This window comes from Eriocheir sinensis, chromosome 37, assembly GCF_024679095.1.
Source record: "Eriocheir sinensis breed Jianghai 21 chromosome 37, ASM2467909v1, whole genome shotgun sequence".
Classification (NCBI taxonomy): Eukaryota; Metazoa; Arthropoda; class Malacostraca; order Decapoda; family Varunidae; genus Eriocheir; species Eriocheir sinensis.
In genome coordinates, this window is record NC_066545.1 from 8,819,071 (window position 1) to 8,832,973 (window position 13,903).

At 43.4% G+C, this 13,903-nt stretch overlaps 1 long non-coding RNA gene across 1 annotated transcript in view; it reads right to left on the reverse strand.

The window, feature by feature from the left end:
* LOC127008444 (uncharacterized) overlaps positions 1 to 13,903 on the reverse strand; it is a 200,461-nt gene that overhangs the window by 29,757 nt on the left and 156,801 nt on the right. The window contains exon 3 of the long non-coding RNA XR_007761088.1: positions 1,390 to 1,436. This is a non-coding gene — a long non-coding RNA (uncharacterized LOC127008444). The remainder of the gene's footprint in view (positions 1 to 1,389; positions 1,437 to 13,903) is intronic.

Below are 13,903 nucleotides of genomic sequence, written 5' to 3' on the forward strand. Positions count from 1 at the left end.
ACTCCATCGTCACCTGCCTCCTCCTCCTCCTCCTCCATATCTCCCTTCTTCCCAGCATCACTTCCACCTTTCAACTGCTTTCGACCTATCCACCATTCTCCACCTCGTTCCTCTCCAGTACTCCCAACATAATCTCCCCCTTGGTCCTTTTCTTCCAGCATCACCCTTCTCCCCATCTTTCTCTTATTTTCTCATTATTATCCTATGTATTCTCCTTTCCAATTCATTTATAAACTTCGTTCCATCACGTGACCGCTTCATTTCATCCACAGCCCCGAGAAAACCATCCTTTCATCCACTACACAACGACGAACTTATCCTTTCATACCCGCAGCAATAGCGTAGGTAGGCCCCAACATTACCTTTACCTTCCATCACTACATACGACGCCCAGGTCGGTATTATAAGACAGTTTCGCTTCTCACATCAGCTATTTCTAAAGGCCAAAGAGGGGGTCAGTCGGGTTATAATGAGTGTTTCTTCAGGTTCACGGTACAGAAGAAGGGTCAAACTGCCATAGGGTCATATAACTTCTCCTGGATATGCCCACAACTCCTACGAAATCCTTGTCAAATATGTGTTCTTGGGCGGCGAAATTTCTTATAATAGGACCCCCAGTCTCTCCACCTTCGCCTTAGCCTTCTCCCGCCTCAGCGCCAGCCATCCAGTTGTCCGCAGCCTCGCCCAAGAGCAAGAGCGCGGAGAGGTGGTCGTACAGGCTGGGTATCAAAGGTAACAAATGACTACAAACTCCAAGACTGGTTCCCAATAATGATTTGGAGCCGCGGGAGTCATTTATCAAGTCACGCAGCGCCGGCGGAACACGAGGAATGTAAAAATGGTGCATGCGTCGCCTTGTTCTCTGGCCTCCTCCTCCTCCTCCTTCTTCCTCGTTCGTCTGCCTTTCTCTCTCTCGCTATCTCTCTCTCTCCCCTTCAAGGTCAAGCAAGTCGAGTTCAAAGTTGTTAGTGACTGTGGTTGGTGGCTGCTGTTGTTGTGGTTATTGTTTTTGTTGCTGTAGAAGTCACTTAACATTTACTAATTACTGCATTATACAAGATTGTTTTTTTGATTTTTCGTTTTTGGGGATGTAACTGCTCGTACGATATAATGCAAGGGAAGTGATCATTATATCTAAATTTATTACCGTACGATAGATTTGGTTGTCTATCCTTGTATTTAAATTCATTACCATACGATAGATTTAGTTTTCTGTCATTGTATTTCAATTCATTACCGTACGATAGATTTGGTTTTCTTTCCAACACAAAAAATATACATACAAAAAATACTACGGAATATACAGCATCTTCTAAATAGCCTTTATTTCTGTAAAGATAGAGATAAAGTAAACCACTATATAAAGTAATATAAATTGTGCTTACTTACATATCATCATCTCATACACCGCTGACTTCTTCCATCCGATCGCTTTCCTGTAAAAAAAGAGCAAAATAAATATCAAAACCCGCGTGGCCCCATCCTAAATTTTCCCCCAAACGCCAATCATCATCTCAATAGGATTTTTTGGAACTTTTGCTTTTGATTTCTTTTAAATGGGGGCGTTTACTTCTATTTTTTCCTCCACAGTTCGACTATTTTTTTTTTACGTGGGTAATGTTCGTATCACGGTGAAAACAACAACACAGATAGAGTAAATGCGACACACACACACACACACACACACACACACACACACACACCAATAACAACCCCCCACACAAATACTAACAAAAGCAATCAGAGTACTTATTTAAGACCATTAGTTATCGTTTTTCATAAGTAAACAAACAACAAGACTTACACAAGCACATCGCAACATTTAACCCACACCACCCATTCCTCCCTTTACTTCAAACAAACAAAGAAGAAAACAAACAACAAAACAGAACAACAATCCCTCGTCCACCCTCCAAAACAAGGACAAACACAGAGAACACAGAGTCCATGTCCGTCCCTTCCCGTCCCTAGCTTAGCTCAGGTGGGCGGCGGGCAGGTAAGGGGAGGGAGGGGCAGGAGGGGCAGGACCACGTGCCGGCCGCTCAGGTGGGTCTGTAGGTGAAGTGTTTGGTCGGTCGGTGTCCGCGCAGCCCTCGGTATCGCTCAGCCGACGACAGAGGGAGGCAAATATTGGGTAACTTGTCAGGTACACCGCTCACTCGCCCGCCCTGGGACTCATTGATAGGAAGCTCGTTCTTCGTCTCCTTCGCGCTGTCCGTCTGCCTGTCTGTGTCTCCGTCCGTTTGTCAGTCTGTCTATCCCGCTTCTCTCTCTCTCCCTCTCTCTCTCTCTACCTGCCCAACACATGTAGTCTCCCTTAATCTCCCTCCTTCTCCCCTCCTCTCTCCCTCTCGTTAAGGACAGATGCATTGTGTTCCCTTATCTCTTACACTACTTGATAATTCTAATGACGAATCTTCCTGATAAGCCTCCGTTCCGGTCTGCATCGCTTCGGGTATTTGGCATATTTTCACTGGGGATTAATCGGGGTGTCTACTTTTTTTCTGGTCTTCAATTTCTTTTTTTTTTCTTTTCTTTTTTCTTTCTTTTTTCTCTGGTGTTGCGGTTGTTGCGTTCACCTTCTGTTTCTCTGATCATTGTACTTTTCTTCTTTTTTTTTTCTTTTTTTACTTGTTTTTCTTGTACTTGTTCATGTTCCTCCTCCTCCTCCTCCTCCTCCTCCTCCTTCAAAACATGACCATGTGACTTTTATTGATAGTCAAGGAAAATTCGCCTTTCTTATTTTTTTTTAATTCTGTTCCTTTCTTTTCTGAGATGCGAATCACGTTTTTTTAGTCTGGTAGATATTTTTTGTCAGAGAGAGAGAGAGAGAGAGAGAGAGAGAGAGAGAGAGAGAGAGAGAGAGAGAGAGAGAGAGAGAGAGAGAGAGAGAGAGAGAGAGAGAGAGAGAGAGAGAGAGAGAGAGAGAGAGAGAGAGAGAGAGAGAGAGAGAGAGAGAGAGAGAGAGAGAGAGAGAGAGAGAGAGAGAGAGAGAGAGAGAAGATTGTCCAGCGTATTTTGCAGTTGGGTCTCCAGGTTTTATTTTTTCTACAAACGACTGACCGATGAGGATATTTTGCTTTATATATACGAAGAAGAAGAGGAAGAAGAAGAAGAACAACAACAACAACAACAACTACAAGAAACACACAGTAATACTAATGAAAACAAAAACACGACACCATTAACAACAACAACCAAAAAAAAAAAACTAACATTACAGTAACACAATATATCAACGTCCACCTCAATTTCCACACCACAATCAATATCTTTCAATACAGTCATTATTCGAGCGGGTTTTTTTTTTTTTTTTTACCATTCCTACATTTCCTCTCCAGCTCCAAGGCGGGAAAACAATTGGCGAACAGGAAGTAAAGAAAAAAAACTACTTAATGAGAGTCGCCGTTGTTTTCTGTTTCATTCAGGAGCCGCAGGAAACAGACAGACACCAACGGTCTCCTGATAAACGACGCGAGGCTTAATGAGAGCAAATTAGAATATAGAGTTTTGTTCTGCGTTATCGATGAAAAAAAACTATGGAAAAAAATAACGAAAAAAACAAAGATAGCGTTCATGAATTATGTATGCATTTTATTGTAAGAGGAATTAGGTAAAACAAATGATGTCCAGTTAAACGATTAATTATTTTGTTTTGTTTTCGTTTTTTCTACTTTTATTGATGCTTTTCCACTGGTTAATCCTGCTCCTTTCATTCTCTCAGTCTTTCTCTCTTTCTCCCTTCTTTATTTTCTGTCTTTCGTTCTCTCTCACTCTCTCCTCTTTTCCATCTTTTTTTTCTTTCTTTCTTTCGTTCTCTCTCACTCTCTTCTTTTCTATAACTCTTTGCAATTTCCACTCTCCATTATTCAATTTCCTACATACACTCTCTTCAATTATTCCAGCATTTCTTTCTCTTTCCTCGCTTCTTTTCCCTCTTTGTATCTTTCCTATTTTTTTTTTTAGCTTTAAACGAATGGAACCCCTTTAACTTTCTCCTCTACTTTTATTTTCGAAGGTACAACAATCTCTCTCTCTCTCTCTCTCTCTCTCTCTCTCTCTCTCTCTCTCTCTCCCATCCTCCTCTTTCCTTTTAATTATCTAACCTGCTCCCGCGCCTTTATCCATTCTCCTTCGCCCTGTCCATTCGTTCACATCTTCCTTGCCTCGCCCAATACTTTATCGCAGCATTTTTCTCGCCCTCCCTCCCCGCGTTGCTAAGCCGTATTGCCTTTCTGTTCGTCCCGCCCCACCTTCCCCGGCCTTAATATTGGCAATCGTGAGTCTACATTTTATCCTAGCTCAGCGTTCCCCTGTGATAAACTGGGGGAATGGAGAGAGCGCGAGTGGGAGAGAGAGGAAAGGAGTGTGTGAGAGAGCGAGCAGGAGAGCGAGAGCAAGAGAGAGAGAGAGAGAGAGAGAGAGAGAGAGAGAGAGAGAGAGAGAGAGAGAGAGAATAAGTAAATTGAAAGATGTAAAGAAGAATAACTATGTGTAGAAGGGACGAGCAAAATCTATCTGACCTCCATTTAGAGATAGATAGAAAGAGAGACTAATTAAAAGACAGCAGTAAATGAATAACGACAATTGCTGACTTAGAGAAAATAGAAATAAAAGTAGAGCAAGCAAAAGGCAATACAAATAAATAAAATCCACACAGAAACGGCGACTAGCATTTTGATTTCCCAGGCTCCCCATAACCATTCCAATTACTTAACTGGAAAATTTGGAAGGAAAAAGCCACTTACAAAAAAAAAGTTGACAATACACGCCATTGAATCACCCACCTGCCATTACACACACACACACACACACACACACACACACACACACACACGGGCCACGCTGATAAGTGGGGTAAAATTTCCATAGACTTTTTCCAGCGTCATTATAACTTTTGTGCGGGGAAAATTACCTCGCGGAATGATGCCCAGTTTTGCTTTTTTTTTTCCCCCGCTCGCTTTTTTATCCTGAGACTGAAGACAATTGCTCGAACTTTTTTTTGTTTTCTGAAGTGCGCCAACTACCCGAAATTATGGTGGTTGACAAGAAAAAAAAACCTGCCGCCTACGTAAACACTGTACACTTTAAGAGGGACAGGTACAGTACAGGTTACAGGTAAGTTATGGTACGCATACTTTTTTTTACACTACAGGTTACAGGTAAGTAAAGGTATGTATAGTGTTTTTTCTTTCCTATTTCGTTCACCTGCCTCAATAATTTCTGAATGTACCTATTTGAGGATAAAAATGCCTAACCAATGACATGTTTTGGTTATCATATGCTTTCTTTTTTACAGTAAAGGAGGCGTATCAAGGCAAAAAAACAAACAAAAAAAAAGGATAAAAATAGCCCGCAGTTCAGCACTAAATTACCTCAGGTGTTGCACGCTAAACAAATCTAACAACGTCTGCTTCTAAATTTAACTCTCTAGGTTTACAAGCGTCTGCGTAAGGTAAGCACTTCCCTATTGTAGCGTTTAACATTCTATCTATTACATCCAAGAACGTTCATCACCCTTTCTGCGTTTGTTTATCTCTTGTCCATTTGCTCTTAATTTGTTACTGTCAACACCTCAGTTTGCGCCCTCCTTAAAAATCTATCAGCACTTGTTTCTCTCCTGTTCCTCTCCTTTAGTTCTTCAGTATCTATATAACACCATGTTCTACCTGCATCAACTGGTACTTACAGACACTATAATTCAGCCTTCTTCACCTCCTTGGTAAAACTACACACTTAACATTTATATACACTTACAAACTGACAACAACGTATCCTCTACATCCGCTAACGTTAACAAACTTACATCAACTGACACTTAGAGACACTTTATAATTCATTCTCCTTCACCTCCTTGACAAAACTACACATTTGACATTCTTCACTTACAAACTAACAAGAAAATGACGTCAATCTCCACTAACGTTAATAAACCTGCATCAAATAACACTTAGAAGCACTTAATAATTCCTTCTCTTCCAGCTCCTTGCTAAAACCACATACTTAACACTCATTTACACTAACACAAACAACACTAACTAACAACAATAAGGCGTCTATAGCCACTAACGTTAACAAACCTACCCGCTACCTCCTCCGTACGACCCTTCCATACGTCTATACAGCGCCCTCACCTGCTCACCTGCCTACTAATGAGCGGCGAGGTGAAAGGGAAGCAGGCGACCGATAGAGATACAAGGGAATGACAAGGAGGAGAAGTGTAAAGGAAAATAGTGGCTGTATCGTGTAGGCTTGTTAGTGCTGGTTTGCTGACCCTACTCTTCTTCCCCCTCCTGGTCCTCCTCCTCCTCCTCCTTCCACATTCATTACCTGCCCCTCCAACATCTCCCTCCCAGCCGCCTCCATCCTTTAATCCTCCCACCATCTCTCCCGATCAACCACCAATACCTTATCGTCCCTCCTCCTCCTCCTCCTTCTACCTTCATTATCTTCCCCCTCCTCCTTCCTCCTCAGTTGTCCCACTACCTCTCTTTATCAATCTGCAATACCTTATCTTCCCCCCCCCCCCTCCCCAGTAACCCAGATCCCGACTCCCTCACTCCCCCTTTCCTGTCTCTCGTCCCCCAGCTTCCTCTTCCTCCTCCTCCTTCTTCTCCCCCTCCCGCCCTTCAACTTCCTCCCCCAGTAACCCAGCGCTCCCCTCCCCTTTCCCTGTCTCGTTTTCCAGCCTCCCCCTCCTGCTCCTGAAGTTCCCCTCACCCCTTTTTCTCTCCCTTCCCCCTCCCTCCCACTCCTCGAGGCCCACGCAGCATACAAGGCGCGTCATTATCCCGTCGCGAGGAAAATGCTTCTGGCGGGAACAGGGCGCCAGTGTCCCCCGAGATGCCGATGGAGGAGGAGGGGTACCGCAGGGGCCGGGCTTGGTGACTCTGGCGACGGGGTGCTCGGGTGTGTGGTGGCCGGGAGGGTTGGTTGTTGGGGTGGTTAGGTGTGTGTTGTTATGGTGTGGTTGTTGGTGTGTGTGTGTTTTGGGGGTGATTAAGATGTTTTGTTTGATTGGTTTGTTGGGTGCAGGAGGTGGTGGTGGTGGTGGTGGTTGTAGGAACGGTGAATGGTTGGGGTAATAGTAGTAGTAGTAGAAGTAGTAGTAGTTGTTATAGAAGAAGTAGTAGTTCTTGCAGTACTATCAGAGAAAATACTATGATTTATACGATATTAAAGTTGACAGTTGTTTGTATATGTGTGTGTATGTGGCTTTATGTCTGTCTTAATCTTCTTCCTCGTTCCGTTTAAGAAGTAGAGTGATTGTACCGCCAAACAGGTACAACAAACCGATAATCAAAGCCAACAGGAAGCAGCAACAAATAACGGTCCAGCAAAGATGAAAAAAAGAAAATCCCATGAAGTATGACATGTAATAGAAGGAAAATTTAATTTGTATACTACTTGATGCAGTTACTTCCGTACGCTAAAGAAGGAGGCGGAGGAGGACGGGGGTGAATGAACAGAACGATGAGAACAGGATGAGACACTGGGAATAAGACCAAGCTTTCTTCACTCCCCCCACCCCCCCCTAAGAAAAAAAGATAAACGTAACAACAGCAATCAACTGTAACAAAACACTCAATACTCCCTCACCACCCCCCCCTCTCTCTCTCTCTCTCTCTCTCTCTCTCTCTCTCTCTCTCTCTCTCTCTCTCTCTCTCTCTCTCTCTCTCTCTCTGCTACTGCCTTCTTTACGCATGACAAAAGGGTTCACTACACATCACTTCCATCGACATGCGAGATACGAAGAGTAAATCAGCTGCGTGTGTACTTCTTCTCCTCCTCCTCCTCCTCCTCCTCCTCTCCTCTTCTTCCTCCTCCTCCTAACCCCTAATCGCCACTGCCTTTGAGAATCACCGTCCGCCTGGAATTAAAGCCTCCCAGTGTGTGTGTGTGTGTGTGTTCTTCTTACTCCTCCTCCTTCTTCTCCTCCTCCTCCTCCTCCTCCTCCTCCTCCTCCTCCTCCAAAAGAAAGTCAGGGAATCGCAGGGAGGAGACAGGGCAGGGTCGACTTTGATTGAATGTTGGAGTGTAATTGAGACTTGCTTCATTTGAGTGTGAATCTCTCTCTCTCTCTCTCTCTCTCTCTCTCTCATCTGATTTAATTTTTCCTCCTCGTATTTCGCTCCATTTGATATCGCCAGAAACAATTATACTTCGTGGGTGTGCCTTATCTTCGCCCAGGTAAATACAGGTAACGAAGAAAACAAGGAAAACGGGAAGGTAAAAGCAAGAAATACATTCCCTCATCTTCCATCTTCCCTGTCTCCTTAATGCTACTACTAATACCTGATTGCCATTCTCCCCTCTTCGTCTTTTTCTCTACCTGTTCCTCCTCCTCTTCTTCCTCGTTCATAATCTTATTCTTCCTGTTCCTCCTACTGTCTTCCCTTCTTATCGTGCTCCTCCTCCTCCTCCTGCTTCCGCTACCACAAGCTTCCTTATATAGATATCATGTTCCCCTGACAGTTACTGCTTTTCCTGTCTAAATAAAGCCGTCAGCTCATCGGAGTCGGGATAAGTCATAGCTGTAGCGCGTATGTATGTATGTATGTATATGTGTATGTGTTTACGTATCTTTGTATATATGGATTTATATGTATGCATGTATGTATGTCTAAATATGTATGTATGTGGATATATGTAAGATAGTCATGGATAGTGTAAATTTGTATATATGTGTTAGCGTTTACACATATATACAGCTAAAGTTATTGATATTTAACGACATGAATTACCAAATAAAAACTAATTGCATATAACCTTGACGCTCGAAGGAAAAAAGCAGGAAAATCTCAACCGATGTACATAATAATGATAATAATAATAATAATAATAATAATAATAATAATAATAATAATAATAATAATAATAATAATAATAATAATAATAATAATAATAATAATAATAATAATAATAATAAAAAATCTGGTGCATGCAAAAACTTGAACGAAGATATACCCGAGTTTCCATGAGAGAACTTGTCTTTCTTTTTCAACAATGCAAAGTTGTGAGTGGCTGTTTAGGGGAACGTTTTTAACACACAAAAGTACAGACACACACACTTAATTATTTCATCAGTGTATGCGTGTGTGTGTGTGTATGAGAGAGAGAGAGAGAGAGAGAGAGAGAGAGAGAGAGAGAGAGAGAGAGATTCATTAAAAGAGTTGTCAATTAGCAAAAAAAAGTTATAAAGCAGAGTACGGAATGCAAAGACCTACCGGGCATAATAAGATGATTCAATTAAGGACGCGAATAAATATAACTTTACCTCTCTCTCTCTCTCTCTCTCTCTCCAGCGTCTCAGGTCTCCAGGAATCCCTTAATTAAACGCACCTTTGCACACCGGCGCTACATATACCTGCCCGGCGCCACACCCTCCCTCGAAGCCTCATTACGCGAGTGTGTCGGATCGGAAAATTAAAATCTAAATCGACAAAAGGAAGAATTTTAAAGTGTATATATTTTTCGTCTCTGTTTGTCTGTGTCTCTGTCCCTCTTTCTCTCTCTTCCCTTCTCTTCTCTGTCTGTCTGTATCTTTCTTGCACACAGACACACACGCTCTCATTATGTCTTCCGGTGTCTGTCTGTATTTCTTTGCCTATCTCTCTCTCTCTCTCTCTCTCTCTCTCTCTCTCTCTCTCTCTCTCTCTCTCTCTCTCTCTCTCTCTCTCTCTCTCTGCAATTACCATCTGCTAATTGAATCTGTTTGCTATACAGGTGCGCTGATGGAGGCCCGGCAGGTAAAGCAGGTGGTTCAGATCCCCCTCCTCCCCCTCACCTGCTTACGGCAGACAGCGGGTGCTCCTCAAACTGCTTATTACTTAGTCGTATATTTTTGGGTCAGTTTATGGATTCTGTGAGTTTCCGAGTTTCTGGTGTTTGGTCTAAAGATTCCCACTTTTTTTCTTTAATATAGTCATCTTTTATTTAAGCCGAATTTATTTTGCAGATGATTTGTATTTTGTTTCTCGATTTTTCTACATTTCAATCCACCCTATTAAGCCTAGATATCTCACTAACTAACAGCTCATTATTTTATCATTACTAAAGATTTCCTTGGTTGCCATTTATGTAAAAGTTTCCTTCCCCAAAACAATTTCCCCGCGCTGAGTTTCATAAATGTTTATCGAGTCAATATTCTTGCTGCGCGGGCGAAAAAAAAAAAGTTTAAAATGTTTGCCTTTGATACCGAGTTTAATGAAATAAATGTGAAGATGCTTTTGGTAACACAAGTGTGCCATAATGTTACGCTTCTTAGAACGGAGGTGGACGACCCGAGGGGGGGATGGGGAGAGAGAGAGAGAGAGAGAGAGAGAGAGAGAGAGAGAGAGAGAGAGAGAGAGAGAGAGAGAGAGAGAGAGAGAGAGAGAGAGAGAGAGAGAGAGAGAGAGAGAGAATCATACAAACATACATACATAGAGACAGACAGAAAGAGAACAACAACCGTACCAGAAAGTATAAAGTAAAGGGTCGATAGAGATACATACATACATACACACAGACAGACAGACAGGCAGAGAGCAACAACCGTAACAGAAGCAAGAGAGGAAAGGGTCACTTCCTCCTCCTACTCCTCCACGTCCGAAGTCACCTCAAAAGACAAATAATTAACCATTAACACAGGAGGCTGCGCAGGTGTAGTAATTACCGCCCTCGCCTTAATCTGCATCCCGCAACGCATCGACCAACCTCAACCCGGGGTCATATTCTTACACACTCCGACGCCCAACCTTACATTTAAAAAGGCTTTCGTAGGAGTGCTGGACATCTCCGGGAGTAGTTTTATGGCCCTTCCGGTAGCCTGACTCTTCTCATCTCACCATGAACGTAAAAAGGCCCATTAGAACCAGACTGATCTCCTTTTTGTCCTTTGGAAGCAGGTGATGTGAGAAGCGAAAGCGTCTGAGAATGCTGACCGCGAACTTCAACCAGACAAGAACGAAACACACTGACACACCACGTCCCTCTCTTTCCCTCTCTCGGCCCTCCCAAAGCCTTTAGTTCAAGTGCCCAGCGGAGTCAGGGCTGATTAATGTGCTTGCAGAAGACTTATTGTATTTGAGTCACAATATAAAAGGCTCCTTCCCCCGGGTAAGTCTTCGATTAGCCGCTCTGGATGACAGGCGAGGAGACTGGGAGGTGATCGAGGGCCTGACTGGTGGCGATTAATTAAGTCATATTTAACAGCACTATAATGGAGGGAGGCCGGGCAGGGGTCTGTACCTACCTCGCTGCTTGCCTGCCTGCCTGCCTCTCTGCCTGCTTGATTCTCTCTTTCTCTCCCCCCTGCTCTCTCTCTCTCTCTCTCTCTCTCTCTCTCTCTCACTGATTTTCTTTCGGGTATAACTCTTTTCCCTTTCTTCATTTGACACTACTTCCTTTTATCTTACTACTAACGCTGCCACTGCTACTGCTACTACTAATATTGCTACTACTACAACTACTACTACTACAACTACTACTGCTACTACTACTACAACTACAACAATCGCTACTATTCTTTCGTGGCTTCATTGTTGCCCTTTGGTTCCTGACTATGAATCAATTAAAACCATCGCTCTTCATTATAACTTTTGTATGAGATGAATGCAATAAAGGTTTTTTAAAGTGAAACACAGTAGGCTGAATTTACTCCGAGCTAAATAAGTCTCTCTCTCTCTCTCTCTCTCTCTCTCTCTCTCTCTCTCTCTCTCTCTCTCTCTTAAAATACCAAAGGATGACAATAAAAACTCAATGAACGGTCTAAGTACACATCGAAACATTGTAGTACAATCGATAAATACCGTGATTACCACCGGATAATGAATACGCCCATAAAACAAGCACACTCACAAAAACACTGAAGGAACGAGAAGCAAACAGGTATAAACACCGTGGGAGTCAGTCACCTTCAAAAACCAGGTCAGCCTCAAGTGGTCAGGTGAGTCCTTGGCCGTGAAGCAGGTAAGTGGTGCAAGTGAAGACGCTCCAATATATAAGAGCTTACCTCCCTTCCACTACAAAAAAAAAGAGGTGGATAAAGAGACAGAGTGCACGGGAGAACAGAGAAACTTTAATTAATGATTTTTACAGCGAGGAGGGCAGGTAAAGGGCCAAAAAGCAAATATATGAACATAAAAGCCCTCTAGAAATTGCTCCCATGAAAGAAAAGAGAATGAGTGGCCAAAAGAGAGGTCAATTTCGGAAGAAGTGTCTGTTGGAATGTGCTAATGGATGGGTTAAGGGAAGGGACGGTCAGGTAGGGGACAGCATGATAGGCATACTGTACTGAATGACTGAACAGGAGGTGGAACTGATACTACCGTGGAATTCATCATAATGGGCAAGAGTGTCAGGTAAGGATGATACAGGTGACACTTGGAATGATAGAGAAGGTAAATGATCCTGACAATAAGAATGATGGTAAGATACAGGCAGCTTCAGTAATTAGGTAAGAGAAATACATAAATACGGAGGGGTGACATAAAGTAAGGAAAAAGGATATGGCGGATGAGAAAAAAAACGTAATTAATGCTAAAAAGGGGGAAAAAAGCGTGAAAGAGGAGGCCAGAAATGAAAACACAAGAGCTAAAGAAAAGAGGGGGAGAATGAACAGGTATAGGCACAGGTAATGAAGAAGCAGGAGTCAGGTACGATACGGGGCAGGTGCGCGTGAGGTAAGCAGGTATGGACGCAGGGGAGGAATAACAAAGTGGGTCATCTGCTATACGCTGCCACACGTAATTCCCTGACCTGGCGCGCTGGATGGAGTTAGATCAAGGCCTTGGTTGGATCCCCTATTTGCACGACAGGTATTCCGGCGCTGATTAATACCTGAATTGTGCGATTACCTGGCGAGAGAGAGAGAGAGAGAGAGAGAGAGAGAGAGAGAGAGAGAGAGAGAGAGAGAGAGAGAGAGAGAGAGAGAGAGAGAGAGAGAGAGAGAGAGAGAGAGAGAGAGAGAGAGAGAGAGAGAAAAACTGACTTTGCCTGCCTCTCTTGCAAAAACATTTTAACACCGACGTACTCATGTATGTATTCACCGTGTGCACCTTCTGGTATGTACGTTTTTTAATGTGTGTATAAATGCATAAAATGAGTGTGTTTCACCGCGCACAGCATGCATCACAACGAGTGCGTGCATGCATGTATGGATGTGTGCGCGTATGCTGCGAGTGTGTGTGTCTGTGTGCGTGTGTGCAAGTATGTGTACACGACAGTAACCATCACCACTATCACTAGAACATTGGAGCAAAGTGTAGCCTTACCTGTGGGACCGTCACTCACCTTAATACCAAATCGACCACCACCACCACTACCACCGCTATCTTCAACACCTCCTCCTCCTCCTCCCTCTCTTTGTTCATCATCCTGCCACAACACTTAGGTCCTAGGTCTTGCTTCACAGCAGCAACACAAACTGTGTCACAATCTGTATCTCCATGACTTTCCCTGCATGGTCACCTCCTCCACCTTGTCTCCACCCTCAATGCAGCTCCACAACAAACTGTCTCCTCCCCTGTACCTCCAACACACTACTCAACACCACAACAACCACTATGATCGCTTCCTTTTCCTCTTGCTCTTCTCCACCTGGTCTCCTCCGCCTCATTTCTATCCTCACTTCAACTTTATAACTGTGTCATAATTGCACCTCCACCTCCGTCCCGAGCACTACAGCCACCATCCCCTGCTCCTACTTATCCTCCCTGCTTTCCTACTGTATCCCCCTGCTCTGCTGCGCCGCTCCTGCCATGCGGAAGTAAGCTGTTTACTGGCACCTTGTTCCCGGTTGCGACATACGCGAAAAAAACCTCAACATGTTTATAAAGGGAACGCACAATGTTGCGTACTATTCTCTTTACAAAAGAAGAAACAGAATTCCTCACGACATGAACGTAAACTGATGCACTTA